This window comes from Canis aureus, chromosome 18, assembly GCF_053574225.1.
Source record: "Canis aureus isolate CA01 chromosome 18, VMU_Caureus_v.1.0, whole genome shotgun sequence".
NCBI lineage: Eukaryota > Metazoa > Chordata > Mammalia > Carnivora > Canidae > Canis > Canis aureus.
In genome coordinates, this window is record NC_135628.1 from 50,182,624 (window position 1) to 50,208,715 (window position 26,092).

Consider the following 26,092-nt stretch of genomic DNA (forward strand, 5'->3'; position numbering starts at 1 on the left):
GATGATAAAAAGCCTATGTGAGGAGATGAAGCAAGGTGAATGACACAGGCACTGTGACTTAGCATTAGGCTGCTATTGACCTTCTGATGTCACATCAGGAGAATCATCTGCTTTTGGACCATGGCTGAGCATGGGTTTACCGTGGGAAGTGAAACTGCTGTTTAGAGGGTACTACTGCATAGCTGTAATTCAGAGTGTGCTGCCTCTAAAAACAGGCCACGGCAATTCTCATTTTGAAAAATGCTCAAGCTTACCAGTCATAATAACTTAAATCATTAATTAGTAAGAAGTAATGATCTGTTATGCTCCATTTCACCTTTGATTGTTGAAATCACACCCTAGAGGTAACTACATTATGGCGATGGATGAAGTATTTAGAAAATTTCTGTGATCCAGAGCTGCTGGGATGCAGAAGAATATTTTACAGGTGTGTAACTAAAAAAAGAGTAGTTTAACATAATATTTTCATTCTGTAATTCATATTACACTGACTAGAGGAAGAGAACTGCTCATTTATGAATTTTTGAAAGTGATGACATGTGACATATATCTGATACGGGAGAATGAATTTAATATCCATAATTGTCAACATTCATGTTTCATTCTCATACTTGGTAATATTATACTGACATTACAGAAGAGTGGTATAGAACCTGCTGTAATGTAGCAGATTTTTTAATGGCTTTCATTTTATTTAATTAATCAGCATTTTGTGGCTTTCATCTTACATTATTTTTATTAAAGTATAATTGGCATATGACATATTAGTTTTAGATTATACCATAATAATTTAATATTTACATCCATTGTAAAATGACCACCATAATAAGTCTAAATGCCATCTGTCACCATATATAATTACAAATGTTTTTTTTAGATGAGAATTTTCAAGATCTACTCTCTTAGCAACTTTCAAATATACAATACAATATTATTGACTATAGTCACCATGCTATGCATTCGACCACCCATAACTTGTTTTAGTTGGAGGTTTGTACCTCTTGATCCTTTTCAGTCATTTTGCCCAATTCCTATCCTCCTCTTTTCTGGAAATCACCAATCTGTTCCTTGTATCTATGGGTTTTGTTTTTGTTTGTTAATTTGTTTTGTTTTTCCGATTTCCCATATAAGTAAAATCATATTATATTTGTCTTTTGCTACACAGCTTATTTCACTAAGCATAATATCCTCAAGATACATCCATATTGTCACAAATGGCAAGTTTCATTCTCTTTTATGGCTGAGTGGTATTCCATATATCACATATACACAATATCTTCTGTATCCAATGATCCACAAATAAACATTTAGGTTATTTTCATATCCAAGCTATTATAGGTAATGCTGTAATGAATATGGGAATACATATATCTTTTCAAATGAGTTTTCATTTTCTTTGGATAAATATCCAGCAGTGGAATTGATGGATCATATGTTAGTTCAACTTTATGAAGAACCTCTATACTGTCTTTTTAGTGGCTGCATGAATTTACATTCTCATCAACAGCGCATCCCTTCTCTCTATGTCCTTGCCAGTTTGTTATTTTTTTTGATACTAGCCATTCTGACAGGCATAAGATGATATCTCATTGTGGTTTTGATTTGCATTTTCCTGATGGTTAGTGATATTGAGCCTTTCTTCAACATTAGCTATTGTTGACTGTTAGCTATTGTTGGCTATTTGCCTGTTGGCTATTGTTGGCTATTTGTATGTCTTTTTTGAAAAATGTCTAGTTAGATCTTCTGCGCATTTTAAAATTTGATTGTTTTTGTTATTAAGTTGTATGAGTTCCTTATATATTTTAGATATTACCTCATTATTGGATATGTGACATATATTGTAAATATCTTCTCCCATTCAGTAGGTAGCTTTTCATTTAGTTTCGATGGTTTCCTTTACTGTGCAGAAGCTTTTTTAGTTTGATATAGTGCCTTCTTTTTTTTTTTTTTTTTTTTGGTTCTGTTGTCCTTGGAGGCAGGTCCAAAAAATCATTGCCAAGACTGATGTCAAAGAGCTTAATGTCTATGTTTTCTTCTAAGAATTTAATGGTTTCAGGCCTTGCATACAAGTCTTTAATCTATTTTGAGTTACTTTTTGTGTATGGTGTAATGTAGTGGTCCAGTTTCATTCTTTTGAATATAGCTGTCATTTTTCCAACACCACTTAGTGAAGAGATACTATCACATATTGTCTCTTTCTTCATAAACTAATTGATCATATATTAATAAGTTTATTTCTGGTATCCCTATTCTGCTCCATTGATCTATGTGTATGTTTTTATTCCAGTACCACACTGTTTTAATTATAGCTTTGTAATATAGTTTGAAATCAGGATGTGTGATACTTCCAGCTTTGTTCTTTCTCAGTATCACTTTGGCTATTCAGGATATTTTATGATGCTGCATGAATTTTTTAATTGTTTTTTTCTATTTCTGTGAAAAATGTCATTGAAATTTTGATAGGGATTGTATTGAATCTATAGATTACTTTGGGTAATATGTACATTTTAGCAACATTAGTTCTTCCAATCTTGAGTAAAAATATCTTTCCATTTATTTGTTTCATTGGTTTATCATACAGTTTCCAGTGTATAGGTCTTTCACCTTTTTGGTAAAATTTATACTTAGGTACTTTATTCTTTTTGATATAATTGTAAATGAAATTGTTTCTCAATATCTCTGTAGTTATCAGTATATAAAAATGTGACAAATTTTTGTATATTGATTTTGTACCTTACAACTGTACTGATATTTTCTAGCATTTTTTTGAAGTAGTCTTTGGAGTTTTATATCTATACATGCATGTTGTCTGCAAATAGTGATAGTTTTAGTTCTTCCTTTCCAATTGGGACGTCTATTTTTACCTACATAATTACTCTGGTTAGAACTTTCAATACAGTGTTGGATGAAAGTGGTGAAAGTGGACATTCTTGTCTTGTTCCTGATCCTAGAGGAAAAGCTTTAAGTTTTTCACCATTGACTTTGATATTAGCTGTGGGTTTCTGTTATTAGCTTTTTATTTCATGTATCTCATATGCCCTTATTATGTACAGTTATGTTCCTTCTATACCCAGTTTGTTGAGAGTTTTTATAAACAGATGTTGAATTTTCTTAAATGATTTTTCTGTATCCATTGAGATGATCATGATTTTTATCTTTCATTTTGTTAATGTGGTACATCACATTGATTGATTGATTGATTGATGGATTTTTAACCATCCTTGTATTCCTGGAGTAAATCCCACTTGATCATGTGGTATGATCCTTTTAAAGCATTTCTCTCTTTAGGTCTGTTAATATTTGCTTTATGCATTTAACTGTTTTTATGATGGGTGCATAAATATTTACAAATGGTATATCTTCTTGTTGGATTGTCACCTTTATCATTATGCAATGCACATCTTTATCTTTTATTATAGTCTTTGTCTCAATGCCTATTTTTTCTGATATAGGTATAGCTATCCCAGCTTTTGATTTTCATTACATAGAATATCTTTTTCCATTCCTTCACTTTCAGTGTGTGTATGACCTTACATTAAAGTAAGTCTCCTTAGGCAGCTGATAGATGGGCCTGTTTTTTTTTTTTTTTTAATCCATTTTGCTAGTCTGTCTTTTAATTAGAGAATTTAGTCCATTTATATTTATATCCTTCAAATCACTGATTTTCCTCCTTCTTTTCACCTAGTTTTCTGTTAAACCCCTGTAGTGTATTTTTCAGTTCAGCTATTGCATTCTTCAGCTTTGTAACTTATTTTTGGTACTCTTTTATATTTTATTTCTCTTTTTGAAGTTCTCACTGCATTTATCCATTCTTCTCCCAAGTTTGGTGAACATCTTAATGACCATCACTTTGAACTCTTTATCAGGTAAATTACTTATATCCATTTCATTAAGGATTTTTCCTGAGGTCTTATCTTGTTTTTCATTTGGAACATATCCCCCAGTTTCCTCATTTTCTTGACTCTCTGTATTTGTTTTGATTTTTAGTAAAACAGCTATCTCCTTCAGGTCTAAAAGAGGGGATTGTATAGGAGATGAGACTTACTTTAACCTCTGCCCTAGCTCTTCATTGTCTCTCAAACCTTTGTGATTGTCTAAGCAGCTTGATTTAGGTTTGAAAGGTCCTAATCGTTGAGAGTGTGTTAAGATCCGTGAGTGTTATGGAGGGAGAGATCCAGTCAGCACCTAGTTTCAGGGTCATTGAAAGTTAGTCCCTGAGGCAGCAGCTTTTAAGTTATGCAAATATATACAGTTCTGTGGAACCACAGTTGTAAATTCTGCTGGCCACCAGACTAGGCAATCTGGAGTTGTCCCCTTCAGAACATTTGCAAAAATTGGGGTTCTAGACAAGTTTCTTTTTGTAAGGTATCAGTGAGCTATAGCAAGGCCAATGGATATGTACTCCAAGAGCATTTCTGTGGCCTCTTGATGGTAAACCTGAAGCCTGCCCCTCAAGCTGAAGATCTTGCACAGTGGACCTTTTTCACAGGAAAACTGGGGATTGTCTGCTGTCTATGCAGTGATTGGGGAGTGGTAGCCTGCCAAGAACTGTCTTTCCAATTGTTTCAGACCTGTGGGGCCCAGAAATGTAATCCCTCAGCTACTAGAACCAGGTACTCAATGTGTGGGCTGTATAAGCTTGCCAGCTTTGGCAGGGGCATGGGAATCATGGCGGCAAGGGCACTTGTCTGTTGGCTTTGGTGGGACTGTGGGGTTGATATGAGGGCAGAATGTGACCACCAGCATTAACAGGTCAGAGGGAGAGTGCAAAAATGGTGCCTTCCATCACCTCCATCCCTGCAGAGAGTCCCAACAGGCTCCTGAGTCTTTGGCAGATGCTTTAAGGTTAGCAAATGAATATCCTTCACATATGGATAGGTGCATTTCAAACTATTGCTTTTGCAATGGGTCCCAGGGTGAGTGAGTCTGTGTGCAAGCTCTTTGAGAATGGAATCTCTGTTCCCTACAGCCTTATGGTTCTCCTGGATGTAAGCCCCATTGGTTTTCAAAGCCAGATATTTTGGAGGTTCATCTTTACTGTGTAGATCCAAAGGACTAGAGTATGTGATGAGAGGCACAAACTCCTTGTGCCTCAGTGAGCAGCTTCATATTTGTGAGATCTCTTCAAATTATGGGTTGCCATACTAAGGGTGAGGATTTTGTTAAGACTGAGTCTCTGACTTTCCTATTCATCTTGACGTGGCCTTTTCTTTTCTTTTTTGAGACAGTGCATGCACATGCGTGAAAGAATGGGGGAGGAGCAGAGGGAAAGGGAGAAAGAATATTAAGCCAGTCAATGTGGAGCCTGATGTGGGGCTTCATCTCATGACTGGATCATGACCTGAGCTGAAATCAAGAGCTGGTTGCTCCCGACTGAGCCACCTAGTTGTCCCCTAATGTGACCTTTTCATCCTTTGTTATGGAGAAGCTGTTCAGCTAGTTTTTAGGTCTTTTTTCAGAGGGAACTGTTCCATATGTAGCTGTAGATTTGTTGTGTCTGTGGGACGGGGTGAGTTCAGGATCTTCCTGTGCTGCCCTCTTGAACCTTATCCAACAGATTTTTAAAGGAGTATATTTCAAATTTCTATATGAGTAATGAATTAGAAATTGGCTTTGAGTTCAACTTGGTTGGCAGCTATTATTTGGTACATAGATCCCATGAGAGAGTAGAATGCATTTATATAATAGCTACTCTGAATTCTACATAGCACTACATGGTCATATTAAAGATAATTCTTAGGCTTTCCACCCATATCAAAAAATTTCTGAGGGTTTATTTTCACATTTATGTTGTAAGGCTGGAGCCTTACAGCACTACTGTGGAGAATGCAGAATTCAGGATAAAGTGGATGTGTTTTTGATCCTAACCAAGGGGATTTATTACTGGAAATACCAACAGGATCTCATTGTACCAAGGTTTTATTTATAATAGAGTCCCATGGCATGGATCCTGTGGATAGTATTACAAGATAGTTCCAGGTCTCTAGGATAAAGAAAGGCAATTACATATAAAAGAAAAGCAAAGCAATCTCTTTTAAGTGGGGTGTTTGATTATACATAGTAATGTCTTAGGAAAGTTGATTGAGTTAAGATATCCTGAGCACTGTACTTGATAAATATTTGTTACACATTAACAACTTTGAGGTGTTTCAGGCCATATAGTACATTCAAAATTCTGTTTCTGAGAAAGCCAAGAGGGTGGTATTATAAGGCTTCCCAATTATTTTCTATGCTGCAATCTCAAAAGGTTAGCCTTTTACTTTAAAAACATATAACATTCACTCACTATTCATGACACAGCTATTGTTCATGAATCTGAGTTATTATTCATTTATATTTCATTTTATTTTTAGCCTTTAATACCTCTTGTTTTCATTAACTGGTGTGTAAAGTGCTATTTTATTTTATAGAACCTGACCCTATGTCATTCATTCAATATGGGATAATCCTGAAATTCTTTGAGCCTGATTTTCTTCATTTGAAATATAATAATAGTAATAATAATAGTTATTAGTCTAGTTTTAATAATAGTTTTATTCTCAAGATAGAATGAATTACAATAAAAAACAATTACCTAGCACATAGTAGATGCTATTTTGTTGTAGAATCTATTACCTTTATAGGTTATTTTCACGCTTTTATAAAATTCAGTTATGTTCTCTTTCAAATTTACTTTTTTGAGATTGATGAATCCCATTTCATCATAAGAAAAATTTTAGACATTCTCGATTTTAGTTACCTTTTCTTTTACCTTCTTTGAACTCTATATTGTCTTTCTTCAGGAATGGCATTGGAATTGTACCCGAGTTTAGATTTTTAATCAACTTATAATCAGCTTCTTCTAATTTTTTATTTTCATCCCAAAGGGAAAGTGAATTCTGGTAGAAATTAGAGGTAATGAAGAATTGCTGACTCATCATTTAACTGCTTCTCTTGCCATGTAAGATTTGGAGTGGGAAAGGAACAGTGTCTGTGATGGTTCATGGTTGTACCTTAATCATCACCATTAGTCTATCCTGCATTGTGACAGATAAGCAAAAAGAGGTGAGAAATTGTTACCCCATTAATCTTTACATAATACCATTTTTTCTCCATGCCACTTTCATGCCTACATGTCCTTGAGAGTTTCTTATGGACTGCAGCAGGGTTTTCAAGAATTTCCACCCAAGTGGCAAATGAGAAGGGACTGAAAAGTCTTGAGGGCAAAAGATTTAACTATCCTCTTCAAATCTTATTTTGTATTTCTAAAATTCAACCTGACGGATGCCAGCGGAGCCAGGGTCCAGAGCAGATGCCAAACCCAGGATCTGACAAGACGGCGGGGCTGCCCCGCAGGATTATCAAGGAAACCCAGCGTTTGCTGGCAGAACCAGTTCCTGGCATTAGAGCAGAACCAGATGAGAGCAACGCCCGTTATTTTCATGTGGTCATTGCTGGCCCCCAGGGTTCCCCCTTTGAGGGAGGGACTTTTAAACTGGAACTATTCCTTCCAGAAGAATGCCCGATGGCAGCCCCTAAAGTACGTTTCATGACCAAAATTTATCATCCTAATGTAGACAAGTTGGGAAGAGTATGTTTAGATATTTTGAAAGATAAGTGGTCCCCAGCACTGCAGATCCGCACAGTTCTGCTATCGATCCAGGCTTTAAGTGCTCCCAACCCAGATGATCCGTTAGCAAATGATGAAGCGGAGCAGTGGAAGACCAACGACGCCCAAGCCATAGAAACAGCGAGAGCGTGGACTAGGCTATATGCCATGAATAATATTTAAAATCGATCTGATCATCAAGTGTGCATCACTTCTCCTGTTCTGCCAAGACTTCTTCCTTTTTTGTTTGCATTTAATGGACACAGTCTTAGAAACATTACAGAATAAAAGCCCAGACATCTTCAGTCCTCTGGTGATTAAATGCACATTAGCAAATCCATGTCTTGTCCTGATTCACTGTTGTAAAGCACGAGCAGAGGCTAGAAGCACCATCTGGATTGTGAAACGTTTAAAAGCAGTGCCCCCCCCCCCAAAAAAAAAGCAGTGGGCCCTCTCTGCTTTTATTCATTTCCCCCATCATGGCTTAAGTATAAAGCACTGTGAATGAAGGTAGTTGTCAGGGTTAGCTGCAGGGGTGTGGGTGTTTTTCTTTATTATTATTTTTGAGGGGGAGAGGTAGTTTTATTTTAATTTTATGGGCTCCTTTCCCCCTTTTAATGGTGATCTAATTGCATCGGTTAAAAGAAGCTAACCAGTTCTTTAGAATATGCTCTCTAGCCAAGTCTAACTTTATTTAGACGCTGTAGATGGACAAGCTTGATTGTTTGAACCAAAATGGGAACATTAAACAAACATCACAGCCCTCACTAATAACATTGTGACTTTGCTGTCAAGTGTAGCATCCTTCCTTCAAGAAAAAGCTTGTGACCATTTTGTATGGCTTGTCTGGAAACTTCTGTAAATCTTATGTTTTAGTAAAATATTTTTGTAATTCTAAAAAAAAAATTAAAAAATAAAATTCAACCTGTCATTCTTTTCTACATACTGTTTATATTTGAATATTTAAATAATTTAAAATACTTCCTGATTAAATAGCCTGACATTTCATTCCAAATCTTGAAGAAATTTTGATGTCTAGAAGGTGTGCCATACTAGTCCTATGCATCCGAGCATCCCTGGCACCACCATATTTTCCTGGAGATATGAGTACCCTGGCTTGAGAAGTCAGATCAAGTTCAGACTCTTGTATTGGAATTTCATGATACTCTGCAATCCATCCTTAACTCTCTTCGACAGTCTATCTTTCATAAATTCCCTATACAAATGTGATATTACAGCAACACCGTTGAACTTATTCTCACACAGACTCATTTCTCCTGCTTTCCCATCTTTGTTTACAACTTACTTCCTTATCAATAACTTCTTCCCTGCTTTCCTCTCTGCCTATAAGAAGTTGATTAATTTTTAATATCAATTTCATACTCATCTTTTCTTTAAATACTTTTAAACTTGAAACAGTCTTTTCCATGACTGATTTCTCATAATTTACCAATAAGTTGCACTATGGTTTTTAAATACTTATTATTTGTTTTGAACAAAATTCTGTTCCATATCCTGCTCCTTCTTTCAAAGCTTTGTGTTTAGCAGTGACGAAGACTTTCTTTTTGACCAAATTTTAGTCTGGCTCCTTGGAGCCCACTTGTCAGCTAGGTCTCATTCTCGGTCTCATCCATCTTTAGCCTACCTAGTCTAGTGGTAGCAATAATTCTGCTAAGTCAGTTTATTGAGAATCTGCTAATCCTTGATATCTGATCATCGTGGCCTGTCCTCAGCAAGAAACCTGTGAAGTGGGTTTGGCAAGAATTCCTCTACATTTAATGTCTTCTCTTCATATTTTTCATTCATTGGCTCCCTCACTCTGTTTGTTGACTATATAAATCCCAGCTGTCTTTGTGGTATTGAGTTGAGTCCCAGTCTCTTTCCCCTATTGTGGTTGTCTGGACATCTATCACACTAGTCCCCAATAAAGTCTTCCTTACCATTTTAAAGTGTTCAAATCTTTTTTTTTTTTTTTTTTTTTAATAACAAGAAGTGCTAATCAAGTTAACCTACATCCTGGACTATAAGGTATGGTATAACATAATTTAACCAGTCAATATTTTTTAACTGCAGTTTTCTTAATGGAGTTATATGGGTATGAGCCCTAAGCTGCTTAGGACCATTTCCTGCTATCACCAGATGAAGAAGCTGACATCAGACAATGAATATCATACAGACAGAAACAGAATCCAAGTTTAGTTGCCTTTAAGTCCTTCTTTATAGTCATCCTTAAAATCAGCTCTCCTGGTGCCCTTCCTAGTTGTGAAAGCAAATAATTTCTCTTCCTTCTTTCCTTCCTTTCATTGCCTTTCTTTCTTTTTTCTTTCTTTCCTTCTCTCTTCCTTTTTTCTTTCTTCTTTCTTTCTTTTGCTTTACATTCAACGAGATTTCAGATTCTTAAAGCTAAACTGTCCTGACTGATATATTTACTCATACAGTACTTTTCACCTATTCTATTACTAATTTGTAATCTTAATTTCTCAATTATACTATGTATAATTATATACCTTGTATAACTCCACAAAACATAGGCTTTTAATATTTACTGACTTTTCTCATTTTTTATGCTCTTGAAAAGTCAAGAATTACAATTTGTCAATTTTTAGAAGTTCTATGTTCTAAATAGTAAATTATTATTTAATAAAATGTATAAAATAAATAAATTTATTATTTAAAACATAGAACATATGGATTAATATGAAGGTAAACTTGTCTATAATTTCAATATGCAGAGGTGACCCATGAATAATCAATATATATCCATCTGTCATTTCCCATGGGATCATAATATAAATATTACTTTGTTTTATTTTCATTTTATTTTTTTCTCAACAATATATTGTGAACCTCATTCCATGACTTAATAGCATCATTTTATCATATAAAGACACTGGAGTTTAATATACTAAAAATATATTTTAAAATCTCCTATTTTAAGGCATCTAGATTACTTCCAAAGATTCCCTATGTTTAACACAAACAAACCAAAAATGGCTCAGATTTTTAAGTATTCTTTTTTACATGTTTCTCACATGCTTCACCATTTCCTGAGGAGATATATACATTTAAAAAACCTTTTGGTGCCTATTGCCAAAGAATCTTTCAGAAATATGGTATAAATATGTATCATAAAGTAGTGAATTAACAGCCTTAATTTTTTTCTCAAATTGTATCTAAAAATTCTAGCTTTGTTGTTTTTAGCTTCTAGTGCATTGTGTATGGGGATAAATATTTTTTTTATTTATTTAACTTTTTCTTTGTTCAATTCTTATCCTTTATTTACAAAATTTTATTGATCTCAATTTTCTATTGTGATTGCTGTCTTTTCTTACTGATGCATTAGAACTATTAACATATTAAGGAGGTTAGAATTTATCACTGATGATGGTTATAATCATTATAACCATCTTTTTCTTTTATACATTAAGAAATTTTGTTCAGTTTTTTTGTTTGCATTTTAGTTTTTGGTAAGATATTTAGAAAAGCAGTCCATTTTTGATGCTTCACTCTTTTATTCCTGTTAAGGCTGGCCTGTTTGTATATTTTGGGTCTATGTATGTAGAACTTTGGATTATATATACGTATATGTATTTAAATAACTCTACTTTTTAAAAATTATGATCTGAGCACATTTTGCATTTTATATTTGTACTTATTTTATATCACATACAGAATATGTTATATATAAAGTTACATATTATATGTAAAAGGCATATAGTATATATAACTGTATTTTACAATTTTGCTTAATGGAATTTATGCCACGTTGTAGAAATTTGACCATAACTTTAAACTTGGAAAAGGTTAGAAGTCAAGGTTAACAAGTAGAAAATTAATATAACACTAAAATGTTAAGAATGTCCTGTAGAATGCAATTCTAGACATTTGTTACAATGGATCAATTTTTCATTAAATTCTTTTTCAATACTTTCTTGGTACAAAACCAACTGCCCTTCTTAATATTTGCCAGAAGATGGCGCTATATTAATAAACTAAGATCTCTATACTTCGGGAATTGCAGATAAATTTTGTCAAAGTATTAAAAATAAAAAGAATCCTAGGGCTTGACAAATAAATCCCTAATGATATGCTCACCTTATCCTTAATGTCTGTATCTTAAATGAAAAGTTTTCTATGTGTTTGGAGGGGAGGGCTTAACCATATTTTACTCAGTGTAATTTTTTTTTTTTTTTTTTACATTTCCACTCTTCTTTCTTTTCAAGTTATAAGATACATTTGGGTATTAAAAGGCAACTAATTGCGGATTTAAAACTAAAATTATAGAATAGATTTGAAATCATGTGAAATCTTGTGCTTACGGAACATATACCCCCCCACACAACCATTTCTGTGTTTAGATTGCAAAAAATTGACTGAAAGAAACCAAAGTCAAAGCTTAACAATTGTGATGACTCCATGAGACTAACCACAAAATAGAGCTTCTATATTTATATTTATTTACATTTAATAACAGTCCACTAAAATTTAGCTTAGGGGAATGTTTGCACTGTATTTTACTTATGTGAGGACTCTGTCATTCATCAGAGGTTCTGTAACAGAGCAAGCATTTCTTTAACCACTGCTTTCATTTAATGCCATTAAACATAGGTGTCTTTTTAAAGGGAGTTAATTAGTATAAATTGAAATACCTCAATATGTGCTAATAATGGAACCTTTGTTTAGGATAAAAGAAAATGAACCTTAATAAAACCCTTTCTTTCTGTATTGCTCCTGGCTCCAGAATTTTCTAATGAGTAGCAACGGGAGCTCAGCAACCACTATGTGGTTTCTTAACCTGACAGTAATTGTGTCTAATAAGTAGTCCAGAGTATTCAGCAGAAGTTCTATTGAGGTATTCAGTATTACCTAGCTAATTCATACTATGGACTGGGAAACAAATTGTATGCATTAAGATTGTCCATGAGGCCCTGGTTCAGGAGAAAGATCTATGGAGATAATGTAAAACTTTATTAATGAGCACAAATAGTATCAGTAATTGTTTTATTTTGTTGTGTCTTTGGTATGTGCCTTCTGAATCCACATAAATACATAGATCAATGATGTCTCACTCTTCTTTATAATATGTAGCTCAATAATTATCTACTAACTATACCGAGTTCCTTCTATGGGCAGAGTGTCTTCAAAGTGTTCAGAACTGAAAGGGACATTAAAAAAGAAATAAAATCAATGATTTTTGGTAACAGTCATTTAATTAGGGAGATAGAAAAACATATTCATGCAGAAAATAGTAAGAAAAAGTTTATAGTATTAGGTAATATAGTGTAAAATGATTGTGGGATTAATTAGTGCCTTTCTTGATTTTTGACTAATGCTTTTATTAGACTCTGAAGAAAAAGTCTAAATATATTGTTTCATGCTCATCATAGTCCTACTATATAGATATTACCATCTTCTCTTCTTGATAAATGAAGAAGCTAAGTCCTATAGAGGTTGACTGATTTTCCCACTCATATAGTTAATAGGCCATGGGACAGGATGTGGACTCATCTGCTCCATGTCCAGAGCCTGAGCTCTCTCCAACATGCCAAACCCTTTCAGCATACTCCTGGCACCCAGCTTAGCCCCACACTCATTTTGTCTGCCTTCTAATGTGAAATTTTAGGTCACCTGTCTTAACTCTCTTCAAATAAAAATCCCACAGAAGATTTTTTGGAGTCAGAGTTGAGATTGATTTCTGTGATTCATTTGTCACTGTGAAAAGAGATTAGAGCTGAAAGAAAAGTGACTCATATGATGGCTCATGTTCACTGCTGCATGACTGGCAGCTTCTAAAACAGAAAAACAGACTTTTCCTTTCCTTTGGGGGTAAGCAACACAAGGACATTTCATTCAGTCAAGCTGATGACAATTTTGCTTTAAATTGGATACCCTAATTCTCCCAGGATCACTGTATAGTAATATTCCTGTGTCCATAAAATTTCAAGATAATCCTTTCCAAAGGGAAATTCATTCTCCTTTTGCAACTGTTTACATTGTTTGATTCTCTTAATAATTGTCACAATTATCTTACATATTTAGGCCTTTAGCAAAGAGAAGTTGCTTTCTGAAAGCTCTGGAAGCAGAACAGTTAAATATTTTTTAATGTGAGTTGTCCTATTCCCTCTCAACCTACTACTTAGATCAGTTTGTTCTAAATTGTCCTCGAAATGTCTGTGTCCTTTGAAACTCTTTAGAATTTATTACTATGCTAACTGAAAAAAAAAAAAAAAGAGGACTGCCCAAGTGGCTCAGTTGGTTAAACATCTGCCTTCAGTTCAGGTCATGATCCCAGGGTCCCTGTTCAGCAGAGAGTCTACTTCTCCCTCTCCCTTTGCCCCTCCACCCCTCTCTGCTGTCCCTCTCTCTCTCTGTCTCAAATAAATAAAAAAAATCTTTTTTAAAAAAGGATATATCTTTCCTAGAAAGTGTTTTCCCTTATTTGCACTTGGATTACTGACTTTGATTCCTGGTTCTTAGTAAATGGATCCCTAAACAGTCTGGGGGAGTAATTCATGATTACCCTAGAATTTCATCTCTAAGTCGTTGATAAAACTATTTATTAATCAAGCTTGAGTCAACAGTGCTAAGGCTTTGTGAATTAGGAATAAATCTATACTAGAAGACAGTGTCATAGAGACATTGAAATAAGCCCTTAGAGTCAGAAAATCCTGAGCAGGAATTGCAGTGAGAGCTCAGATAAGTTACTTAAATTCCCTCAGCTTTGATTTCTTCTGACTTGATTCTTCAAAGGCTTCTTATAAAAATTAAATGAAATTACATGTGCATGTATACTATATTGTTATATATACATATATTATTATATTTATTTATTTTTAAAGATTTTATTAATTTGAGAGAGAGAGTGAGCAAGAGAGAGAGAGCATGAGTGGGAAGAAGGGCAGAGGGAGAGGGAGAAGCTGACTCCCCACTGAGCAAGGAGCCTGACTTGGGGCTCAATCTCAGGACCCCAGGATCATGACCTGATTTAAAGGCAGATGCTAAACTGACTGAGCCACCCACATGCCCCTATGTACTTTTATTATTTAGCACACTACCTGACACTTAGTAAGTCCTTAAGTGATAATTTAAATTACTGTATCTTGCTTTTTTCTTTCATGGTTTTTAAGTCCTTATTCACAAACCAGACATTTTTTTCTCTACTCCTTCTACCAAAGATGCATTCAGATTCTTAATTTCAGAGAGAATGACAATAGTCTATTGCCACAATAATTCTCTATAACAAGCAAGTAACATCCTATTGACATACAACAATAAACACTTGCTTTTGCTTACAAGTCCATGGTTTGGTGGTTTTGCTGATCTGGGCAAGGCTGTGCCCATTTCCACTATGTCTGTGGACCTCAGCAAATCAGCTGGTGGCTAGCTTATTTAGGATTTTCTCAGCTGACTTAACTACTCTCTGATCCAAATGACCTCTCATCCTCCAGCAGACCAGGAGCTGGTTTGGGCTGGTTCTTTTCCAAGAAGCAGCATGAGGAGATATGTAAGATTATTAAGGTCTAGGCTTGGAACTGGCACACCATCACCTCTGCTGTATTCTTCTGTCCATAGTGTCTACCTTCTAAAAAAGGAGATGCAAAATTATAGGGCAAAGGATGTGGATTTATGAAAAGGCAAAGAATGGGGTTTATTTTCACAATTAACTTACCATAAAGATAAGGTGGCTAAGAACAAAAGAGACTTCAAAAAGTTACTAATCTGTTTTTGACAATTTTTGTATGTGTTGCTTTCAACTTCTTATGATTTTCATCTTCACAGCTGACATCAGTGCAGAATACTATTTTATGCAAATAATAATAATAATAACTAACCATTATTGACTCTATACTAAGTGCTAGGCACATTGGTATTTTATATTCCCTTTTTAATTTAAATTTCACAACTACCCTTCAAGGAAGATATTGTTATTTTATTATTATATCTCTATTTTGGAAGATAGCAAATCTTAGAGAAATAAATAATTTTATTTATGGTCAGGATGCTAATAAGCAGCAGAGCCAGAGTCTGAATTCAGGTTGGTTGGAGTATAGAATTTGCATTGCAATACTCCTTTCTCCTCTCTTCCATCAATCCTATTTATTGACTCTTGAATGCATTAGCCAAAATAAAGAAACAAATTCTGAACAGTTAGGTGATTTTTACTTCGTTTTAAATACAAATGAATTAATTCATGCCAGAAGCTATGGTTTTGGGACATACCTCTTTTATATATAAGTATTACAAGAGACAAACTAGAGAATACCTTGGAGGCCCTCTTTTCATCTTCAGTGTAGCTGAACTTAACACTTTCAGAGCCTGTATTCTAATTGGTAGCCATGTTCTTGTAGCAGAATGAACCAATTAACTAAGTTTCCATCCAGCTTCTTGCTAAAATGTCAGGACTAAAACAGGATTCATTTAAAGGCATATAATAATAAATGGGGTCCATCTAAAACAAGACACCCTAGGCTGTATTCCTAGTTAGAAGATTGAAATGATCTCTATCCCAGAAATTGTAACATGTTCTCAGTATTTGTATGGTTTTATTAGATGTTCTGATGTCTAATATCACCTGAGTCACTGAGACATTTTTTGGAAAGTTTTCTGCTACATGAAATAACCTTCACATAGATTAAAACTAATTGGCTTGGATGCATATAAACTATACAAATTGGCAGGATAACTGTTAAACTAGATCTCTCCTAAACCTCAGAATCTCCCTTGGTTTCACTCTTTCTTTTGCTTCTGCCATTCCCCACTTCTGCCCCTTTCCCTGGACCAATTTTCCAATACATGTTTGTAAGTCTGTAGATGAAATCTTTTCCATTTTCCCTCTTTTTCCCATGATCCTGCTGCTGCCCTGGTCCTGACTCGTCATCTTTCTTTTGGAATGCAGAACAACCTTCTAACAGATTTTCTTTTTTTTTTTTTTTTTTTCTAACAGATTTTCTTATCTGTAGGGTCTTTTTCATCCACACCAATTCCGGTTAACATTTCAAGATAAATATCCCCAAATCATTTTAACATAGCCTTAAATACTCTTATTATCAATCTCTCTCATCTCTCTAGAATTGTCTTTCAGATTATTGGATGTGTTGGAGACATCTGTGTATTTGATGGAAAAATCTCCATCTCTCTCCAATCATTTTTAAGTGAGAATTGGACAGGGTTGGGATGTAGAACTAGGAAAGAGAAGTATGGCCTGACATGTCATTCTAATAATTTGTACAGGGTACCGACTGCCACTGACAATTCTGATCAGGTGTACAGGGTACTGATGAGGGGATCAGATGGCTACTTTAGGTCAGGGAAGCTGGAGACTAAATCCAGGGGAATAGGTTAACATTTGGAAGGCAAGGACCAGAAAATGTAGTTCTATGAAGGAACCATGCAATGGTCTGGGTTGGGGTCCACTTGAGAGGCACTAGGGAGATGGTACCAAAGCTGAGCTCTCCAAAACCCATTAAAAACTATGCTATAGAATGTTAAATAACATGAGGGAAATAAGATCATCATGTTTTATTATGAACATAACAGCATATTAAACAACTGTGTTTTTGTAAAAAATGCAATGTATATGTGTATACATGAAGGATCCTGTTAGGCTATACACAAAAATGCTCTTAGTGATTATCATTGAGGGTGAGATTACTAAAGTTATTTATTTTCTTTGTGTTCTTATACTTTAAGACATTCTTTAATGTTGATTTTGCAATCAGAATAAAACCTATACATTTTATTTTTTAAAGTATTAACTAATATGCTTTATATTTACTTTTATTAATGAAATATGAAATTTTTTCTTTTTGTGCTTATCTAGGGATGATTTATATGAGGTCTATATTATTTTAAAATATATCTATATATTGCTAGTATTTATGTGAATAAAGTCACTATTAACACAATACATTTTAGCAGTATTAACATATGACATTTATTTAAATAGTAACATCAAGTTGGGAATTCTTCACAGAAAAACAAAGATATGGCAAGGAAAAAGAGGCTACAAAGGAAGTCATAATCACTCTGCTGAGGGCTTCTTAAGCTAACCTCCCAAGTCTTCCATCAATATCTGAAAAATCAATCTTTTTCTCTCAGATTTCTTCCCTGTCTTAAAGCTAAGACTAGCTTTAAACTGGATGAGTTTGGAGGTTTGGGAGGATTACCTTATCAGGATAGGTTTATCTAGTTGGTGATATGTGAAATTTTGCAAAAATATATTGGTAAACTTACAATTCTGAAAATAGATAGAAATGTTTGATGTTTATTAACTTAATGAGAGGTTACTTAACTCTGTTTATGCTATTAAGATATTCATACAGGTAAATTTTCTGAAATAAGTGCAGTCATTTGCAGTACATTCTATTCAGTGGTCATTTTCTATGCCTCTAGAGAAGCTGTATAAACCAGAAAACAATAGCAATGTAATTTTATCAGGTTGTGATATAGTTTCATCCATAGGTGCATCAGGCTTTGAAACAAGGTCCAATCTGATCTTGCATGGAGTGCACACTTACTTGCAGCACTGCTTTTGGGGGTTTATAAAAGGAATCTGGAGGTCAGAATGTAAAATTTAGAAGCAGCAAGAAAAAGCACTGTAGCTGAGGATGCTATTCAGCATTACTGACAGTTAAGAAAGTTTCAAGATAACTATCAGATATGCAAAGCTATAGAAACCACAGCTACTGATGATACCTTCATATCAAAATATTTTCAAATAGATTTGAGATCCAAGCCTATATTTCTTTGAAATTCTATCTGATTTAAATTACTCTTTTGAATAGGACTTTTTTTAAAAAGGAGGCCAAAGTAATGGATGTAAACTCTAACCAGGTTAAACTAAGATATAACTGAACATTATTATGAAATTGAAGTAAAAATACTGATTTGGTACTTAAGAAGACTTTATTAATTTCTGGTAGTATCTTATCACCCCTGGTAACATACCACAATAAAATAATCATACATGTAATTATGCTAAATACATAAAATGCTGGGTAAGTTCACTTATTTGTTATTTTTCAATATCAAAACACAAATAAAAGAAAATAAAATATGTTTTATTGTAAATATATCAAAGAATATAGTTAATTTTTCTGGAATTTCTTTGAAAATTCCATCATTGAAGTGCTATAAATAGGGAAATATTTTTTAAATTTTTATTTATTTATGATAGTCACACAGAGACAGAGAGAGAGGCAGAGACACACACAGGCAGAGGGAGAAGCAGGCTCCATGCACCAGGAGCCCGACGTGGGATTCAATCCCGGGTCTCCAGGATCGCGCCCTGGGCCAAAGGCGGGCGCCAAACCGCTGCGCCACCCAGGGATCCCTAAATAGGGAAATAATTATGGGTATTTAAACAAAATACAGATATTTTTACATTTTATTATAAATGAGCATAGTTCTCTAGATATCTGACCCACTGAAGACATTATGCCATGATAGTCAAATAAGTCTTTAAGCTAATAAAAAATAATAAAATCTTTGTTCTTACCCACAAGGTGAGATCCAGTAATCCTTCCCAAACTTCTCAAGATCAAGATATTTTATTATTCCTTGAAGAAGGAAATTATGAACTTCCAGTTTCCTCTTTATCTGGGTGAGTGGCTATTTAATGGAGTCAAAAATTGCAGTGGACTCTAATCAAATGATACAAATTGCTGAAGATTTCATAATGGGGGTCAGAAGTCCTATCACATTCATTTTCCTTTTTGAGCTATTATATTATATTAGTCTTAATACTTAGTGTCCTGCTAACATGAGCAAAAATCTGTGAGATGAGTATGCTTCCTGTAGAGCTGGGCTTAGATAAGCCTTATGGCAGGCAGTCCCCTCCATTATTTCAGAGCCTGCTCTACCAAATCAGATGGTCAGCTTTGGCCTTTGCTGTCCATGCTGCTTTCCTGGGCTCTTAGTTCATGTCATGTTTCAATATAATTCGATAAACATTGCCATATTATGTCACCTATCATTCAAATAAAATGTAATCTAATGAGCTATGTAGACCAATAGGACCTAATAAGTTGCCTATACAAACAGGAAAAGCTTCTAGATAATATTTCATATGTTACCTGGGAGTAAATGGACAAAATCCTTATTTCATTTGCATGATCTTTAATGATTATAATTTTGGAACTTTCAATCCAAACGGTAGACTATGAGGAAATATATTTTCATATATTCATCCATTTAACATATACACACATATATAGATATTAACATAGATACATAAATCTAAGACCTACTAGGTGTCAGGCATAGTGTTACTGTTAGAATGTGTTGGTGAACGAACACACTATTGGTTGTAGGAAATCCACTTTCTAAGGTGGTGGAGGCATTAATTAGGTAATATAATAATGAACATATACAAGTGGGAAAAGTGCAATGAAGAATAGCTTAGTGGTGCTATGAGAGGATATAATCGGGGATTGGACCTAATTAGTAATTTTGATAACTGAACCCAGATAAAAAATAATATATATATAGGTATTAACTAGGCAAAGAAGGGAGTGGGGTGAACACACTCCAAGCAAAGGCAACAGAAAAGGTGGATTTTCCTTGAGGAATATGTATCTTAATAAATCATCTCCACTTCTTGTTCTCTGAAAGTTAACGGCAGAGACCAGGGTGGTATTCTCTTTCCTTTACATCCCCCAGTTTTTCCACAAATGGTGCCAACTCTCAGCTTAGTTCTTGAGTCTAAGCTGTAAGACTGAGGGACACAACAGAACAGAACAGAACAAAACAAAACAAAAAATTAACCAAATTATTTGTTTAGTAACTAAGATAAGGAACTAAAAATATAATTTGCTAGCTTCTCTGAGTAAAGATCTTTAACAATTTAAATCCCTGTAATCTGAGGCTGATTATTATTTTTTTGATGCTTATTATTTCTAATGATTTAACAGTAAATCAATTAAATGATGCTTTATAGAAGACTTTTAAACTTATGAAACAAAGATCCATTTAACCTATATGGAACTTAGATATTTATCAATAATATCATGATTAGCATAAATCTATGTGGATACTTAATATTGCTTTGACATTTTTCACATATCAATTTTTTTTTCACATATCAATTTTTTTGAATAAACAAGTTATAGAGAAAGCATAAAGAAAAAAGTTTGTAGACCTTTGGCCACAGAAATTTGTTAATTCTTTGGCAACATAGTTTGCTTTATCTGTCAAACACCTTTTCCCTTTTGAAATAATACAACTTTCCCAAACAGATAATAATGGTTATCCTTTCATGTAATACCTCCAATGTAGTTCAGCTCTATATCACAACTGGTGATTCTCCCAGAGTCTAGGTCAGGAAGCAGTGTATTTCAGAGTCTTGAAGAATAGGTAGATGCTGGAAAAAGAGGATCAGTAGTGACTCTTTAGGTAAGATAAGGAAGATAAGGGAAAGATATTATAAAATAATATATCTACTGTGGAAATCACTCTAATGGACAGACAGATGTAAATATATACACACATATATACATATATTCACATCTACCTGTCTACTAAAGTGATAAGCATATATACATGTACAATTATGTGTGTCTGTATATATAATTACAGTGAAAAATGACATGGAAGATTGTCAGTACTACCTATGTTATTGTTACTTGAAGATGAACTCATTATCAAGATCTGAAGATAAAAGTCATAAACACAAGTTTTTCTACCCCAGGCTCCAAGACTATGAGACTGTCTATTCCTTTTAGAAGAAACTTCAAATTAGACAACTAGTGTGTGGTTTAGTTCTGTGGTCCTAATGAGACAGTCACATAAAAGTCCTGGTCAACCAATCTTAAAGAACACTACATGTGATAATCACAGCCTAGGCCAGGTGGGGATTCTAAGTAAAGACTAAAAATGTGTTAGAATTATAGTAAATAGTTTAGGCATATATGCTACAATGGGTCACAAATTTAGATGTCTTTAGGGCTAGCAAATAATGTAAATGCAGAAGTAGTATAGGACAATGATTGTCAAAATGCAGTCCTGGGAGCAGCTACATAAGCAGGGAATTCATAACTAAACGAATTCTTGGGCTTCACTGAAGACCTAGCAGATCAAAAAATTGAGGTGAGGTCAGCAAAATGTGTTTTAACAAGCTCTGCTGGTAATTCCGATTCATGCTCAAGTTTGAGAACAACCACCATAGAATAATGGGGAATTGTGGATTATAGTGAATTTGAGAGTGAAAGTCCTAAAGCATTCAAATCCAAGGTCAACAAACTGAGCTGATCAAAACAAAACACAAACACCATATAGAAGCAAAGAATTGAACCCATGGTACACCAATTTAAGAGTAAATAGTTGTAGGAGTAGTTAAGTTATAGCAGTGGTTATGAGGAAGAGTCAAATACATGTATACCACACACTGAAAAAGCTGCATTCTTTTTGGAATAAATATTCACATTTATAAATTATTAATATATAACATGTAGGAAACAAAAATTTTCAATGAGAATATATCTATAAATTTATAATCAAGATCAATGTGAGAATAATTCAATATTTGCTTCATGGAGGAGTAGTGTGAGAATGAAGTATTCTTATTATAATTAATACACTTAAATATAACATGTAGCAGCATGTAGCATAACAAAATAATTCAGACAATTTACTTTGTCTGATTCTTCTATCCATGGATCATAGGTTAGAGTGCCATATATACTTGGAGCTCCCTTCACTACATGAAAAATTTATAAGAGAAAGGTTCTTGTTTGCCAAGTTTCTGTTGTATCCTATTTTCCAGATTCTTGGCACACTGTCAGTACTCAATAAATATTTGTTGAATAGATGAAAGTGAAGACAAGGTATTTAATTTTCCTGCCTACTCACATCTTTTTTCCCTGAAATTATTCTTCCATAGTCCTTACTGTGTATACTATGGGGCCTGTACTACCACCATTTCATCATGGCTGATGGACAGCATAACTGATGGGATCAAGATGAATTTGGCCATTTGCTTCTTTGTCCTGGAAATATGGAATTGGGATACAGAGACTTCATGAAACTGTATTTGGCATTTGAACTGGATAGTACTAGTTTGGCTATTTTCTTTCAATGGTCTTGAATCTTTCAATGGTCAAGTAATGATTGTCCACCTACTATACTTCAGTCAATAAAGCATGCTTAATTTATTGGGATGTGTAGATTGTTAAGATAATTATATAAATAACGTTAAGAAATTAGTGTTGTGAAGAAAATTAAAGCAAGGAAAAGTGAGAGATAGCAAAGGAGGGGTTTTATTTTAAATATGGCCTGAATCTATGTTAGTGCCATTAAATCAAAGACTTCATGAAATAAGAAGCAAATCTTGTGGATAGCTTGGAGAATAATGACCCAAGCAAGGAAAATAGCAAGCACAAAAGCCCAACAGCAAGAAGACCAGTTTGGCTGTACTATGCTGAGTGAGGTAGGAGATGAAACTAGAGAAAGAGGAGCCAAATCTTTGGGAGGATAAGCTCTATGGAATTTTTTCTAATGGCAATCTTAAATCTTTTATAAAAGTTTTAAGAAGGGGAGTGATTTATGTTGTCAAAGGATCTTTTTGAGTGGCAAACAGTGGAAACAGGGAAACCATTTAAGATGTTAACACTGGTCAAGCAGTAAGGAGGTAGTAGTGGATGTGCTGATGGTTAAATTCAAAATATATTTTGAAAGTAAGCTGACAGGATTTGCTGTTGCTTTGAATGTGAAGTATTAGGTAATGAATAGATTTACTAGGTGAATCCCCTAAGTGAATGGCAGTGTGGTGATATTTTGGAAAGAGGAACACATAGGTGACAAATAAGTTAGTTTGGGGGTTATAGTGGCAACAGACTCAAGAATTTGGTTGTGAGCCTATGAAATTTGTGATGTCTATTAGACATGGAAGTGAATATCCTGAATAGACTTCAGGTTATATATCTAGAGTTCAGCACAGTGATTGACAAAGGTAGTCTTATTGGATTAGAGGGGACAAGAAGTACAAGGTGAGCTCAAGAGTGAATTCTTATTTATTGAGCAAGAAAGTATAAAGGCAATTGCTACAATGAGGTTTTTAAAAAAGAATGGAGAAATAGGGCACAAGCTATGAGGGGATTATAGATCAAAGTTTTTTATTAAGATGGATATTTTAAAATATTATAACTTGAAGGTATGTACTGCTATGGGATGATCTAGCAGAGAGCAGAAAAATGACACAAGCGAGAGGGTAATTATAGAACTGACATCTTTGAGCAGATGACAGGGGGAAGTGATCTAGTCCACTAATGAAGGTCATAGATGGCCATAGATGGGGAACAATTTCTCTATTATAACAAGAATGAAAACAGACTTTCTGAAGATAGACACACAGGCCATTTGGTAGATATAATGGTAGACAGAATGTGCAAGTGGTTTTCTGATTATATCTACTTTTCAATGACAATGAGGTTAGGTTCTCAGTTGAGAGTGATATGTGGGGTAGGAGTGCTGAAGATTTTGAGTGAGAAGAGGTACAAAATTGTCTTTTTAAGGTATGTAATAATGAATTAATCAGGGAAAAATTTTGTGCATGAGAAAAGAGTGAAGGAAAAATGAATATGAACTGTAGAAAGAAGACCAAATGGTACAATGGGGACAGAAAGAGTGACTTTGAGTCTTGTCTTACAAAAGGCCCAATTATTCCTTTTGCTCTTGGGCATATTTCTTTTCCATAAATCCATCCCTCTTCCCAGCTTTTTGTCTTGTGTTGCTGAAACAAGTTTTAAATATTATAGTTATTTTTTAACCATCATTGACTCTTGTTGAAAACTCTGTATAAATATAAGAAGGTATTATTGTGATATAATAACCAACATCTTTTTGATCCTGATAGTTTCTCCAAAGTCTTCTCCCAGTCAGCAACAATCATTGTCTCATAAAAGCAGATGGCAGTGGAGTTAATTTTTTAGCTTTAGAATTACTAAATAAAGCCCTGAAGGACACAGAGAATTAAGTTTATGTTATTAGAAAATAATTTTGAAGAACATGTGATAAGAGTCAGTTTGTTTTCACTGGTTCAAGAAGATGGAGATAGTTGGGTGTAACAGTGCTTCCTTTTACAAGTCATGAATTCATAAACATTTATAAAATTTGTAGAGGCAACTAACTGGGAGAATCACATTCCAGGCCATAGCCAGCTATCTTAAGAAATGAGAGGATCAAACCTTATCACACCTGGAACCCATTTATAGCACCATTGCCCACCAAGAAAGCTGCTAGAGGAAAGAGGAGGGCATAGACATTGGTACCTGTGCATTAGGGGCTTTAAAAATTGAGTTATGATTCTTCCACTCTTATGTTTCTGGATTTGTATTTTTTTCTTTTTTTTTTAAGGGAAAAAGGACACTTTATGAATTTATGGACAGATGAGAGAATCTGGCTTCTTGTTTTTGTTTCTTTCTCCAACTGCCTCTATTTTAGGATCAGACAACAGAATTTTTCTTACTTTCAGGATGTTGGGTATTGATATATACAATACTATGCCACTGAAAGGAAAGAATTGAGAGTTGTAGATAATGTATGAAAATAACTAGCCCACAGGCCTGGGATAATATATGCTTTAGAAATTTGTTGAATGAATTGAATGACTAAAACTTTAATGAGTAGAGTAGCTTAAAAATTCTTATTGGGAGGGTACTGAATCTTTGGTGTGAACCTGTTAATATGGATTTGAGCCTCTTCTTGTTGAGTATGGTTTTTTTTATTTCTGGGTAATTTAAAAGTGTGATTAAATGAAATCCTAGAACTGTTAAGGATCCAAAAGCAAGTTAATGACTTTTAAAGTAGAAATTTCTGTCCACCCTCCACCCCCAAATGTTTTCTCTGGCTTATGAAGTAATTTGGGTGAAAATTATGAACATTAAAAAAATTAAGTGCACATTGATGCCACTAGCTCTAGAAATAAGTTTCCTTTAAGGTCCATAATTAGTGAAAGAGAGCATGAGATTCCCTGAATGACTTTATTTATTTATTTATTTATTTATTTATTTATTTATTTATTTTATTTTTTTAAAGATTTTATTTATTTACTCATGAGAGACACACAAGAGAGAAGAAGAGGCATAGGCAGTGGGAGAAGCAGGCTTCATGCAGGGAGCCCGACGTGGGATTCGATCCCAGACCTCCAGGATCACACCCTGGGCTGAAGGCGGCGCTAAACCACTGAGCCACCAGGGCTGCCCCCCTGAATGACTTATAATGGGTGGCCAGAAATAATTTCACTTGACTGTATGCAATTTAAGTAAGAAAGAAACATAATTGGGTCAATACAATATTTGTGTCAACATGGAGATGATCACTCTTCTACGAATTATAATCTACTTAATATACATATTCTGTAGATGTACAAATAAAAGCAAGATTAACAAGTCAATAAGCAGAAAACAAAAACATGTTTATGACTTTGTATCGACTTTTCATAGTATATAAATTAGAAAATTTGACTGATTCTGTATGGAAAAAATTAATAAACAACTAACAAACAAAGCT

The 26,092-nt window shown here is 34.3% G+C and overlaps 1 pseudogene; it reads left to right on the forward strand.

Annotated features, from left to right (window-relative positions):
- Positions 1 to 7,291: 7,291 nt before the first annotated feature.
- LOC144289183 (ubiquitin-conjugating enzyme E2 N pseudogene) lies at positions 7,292 to 7,893 on the forward strand (annotated as a pseudogene).
- The last annotated feature ends 18,199 nt before the right edge of the window (positions 7,894 to 26,092 follow it).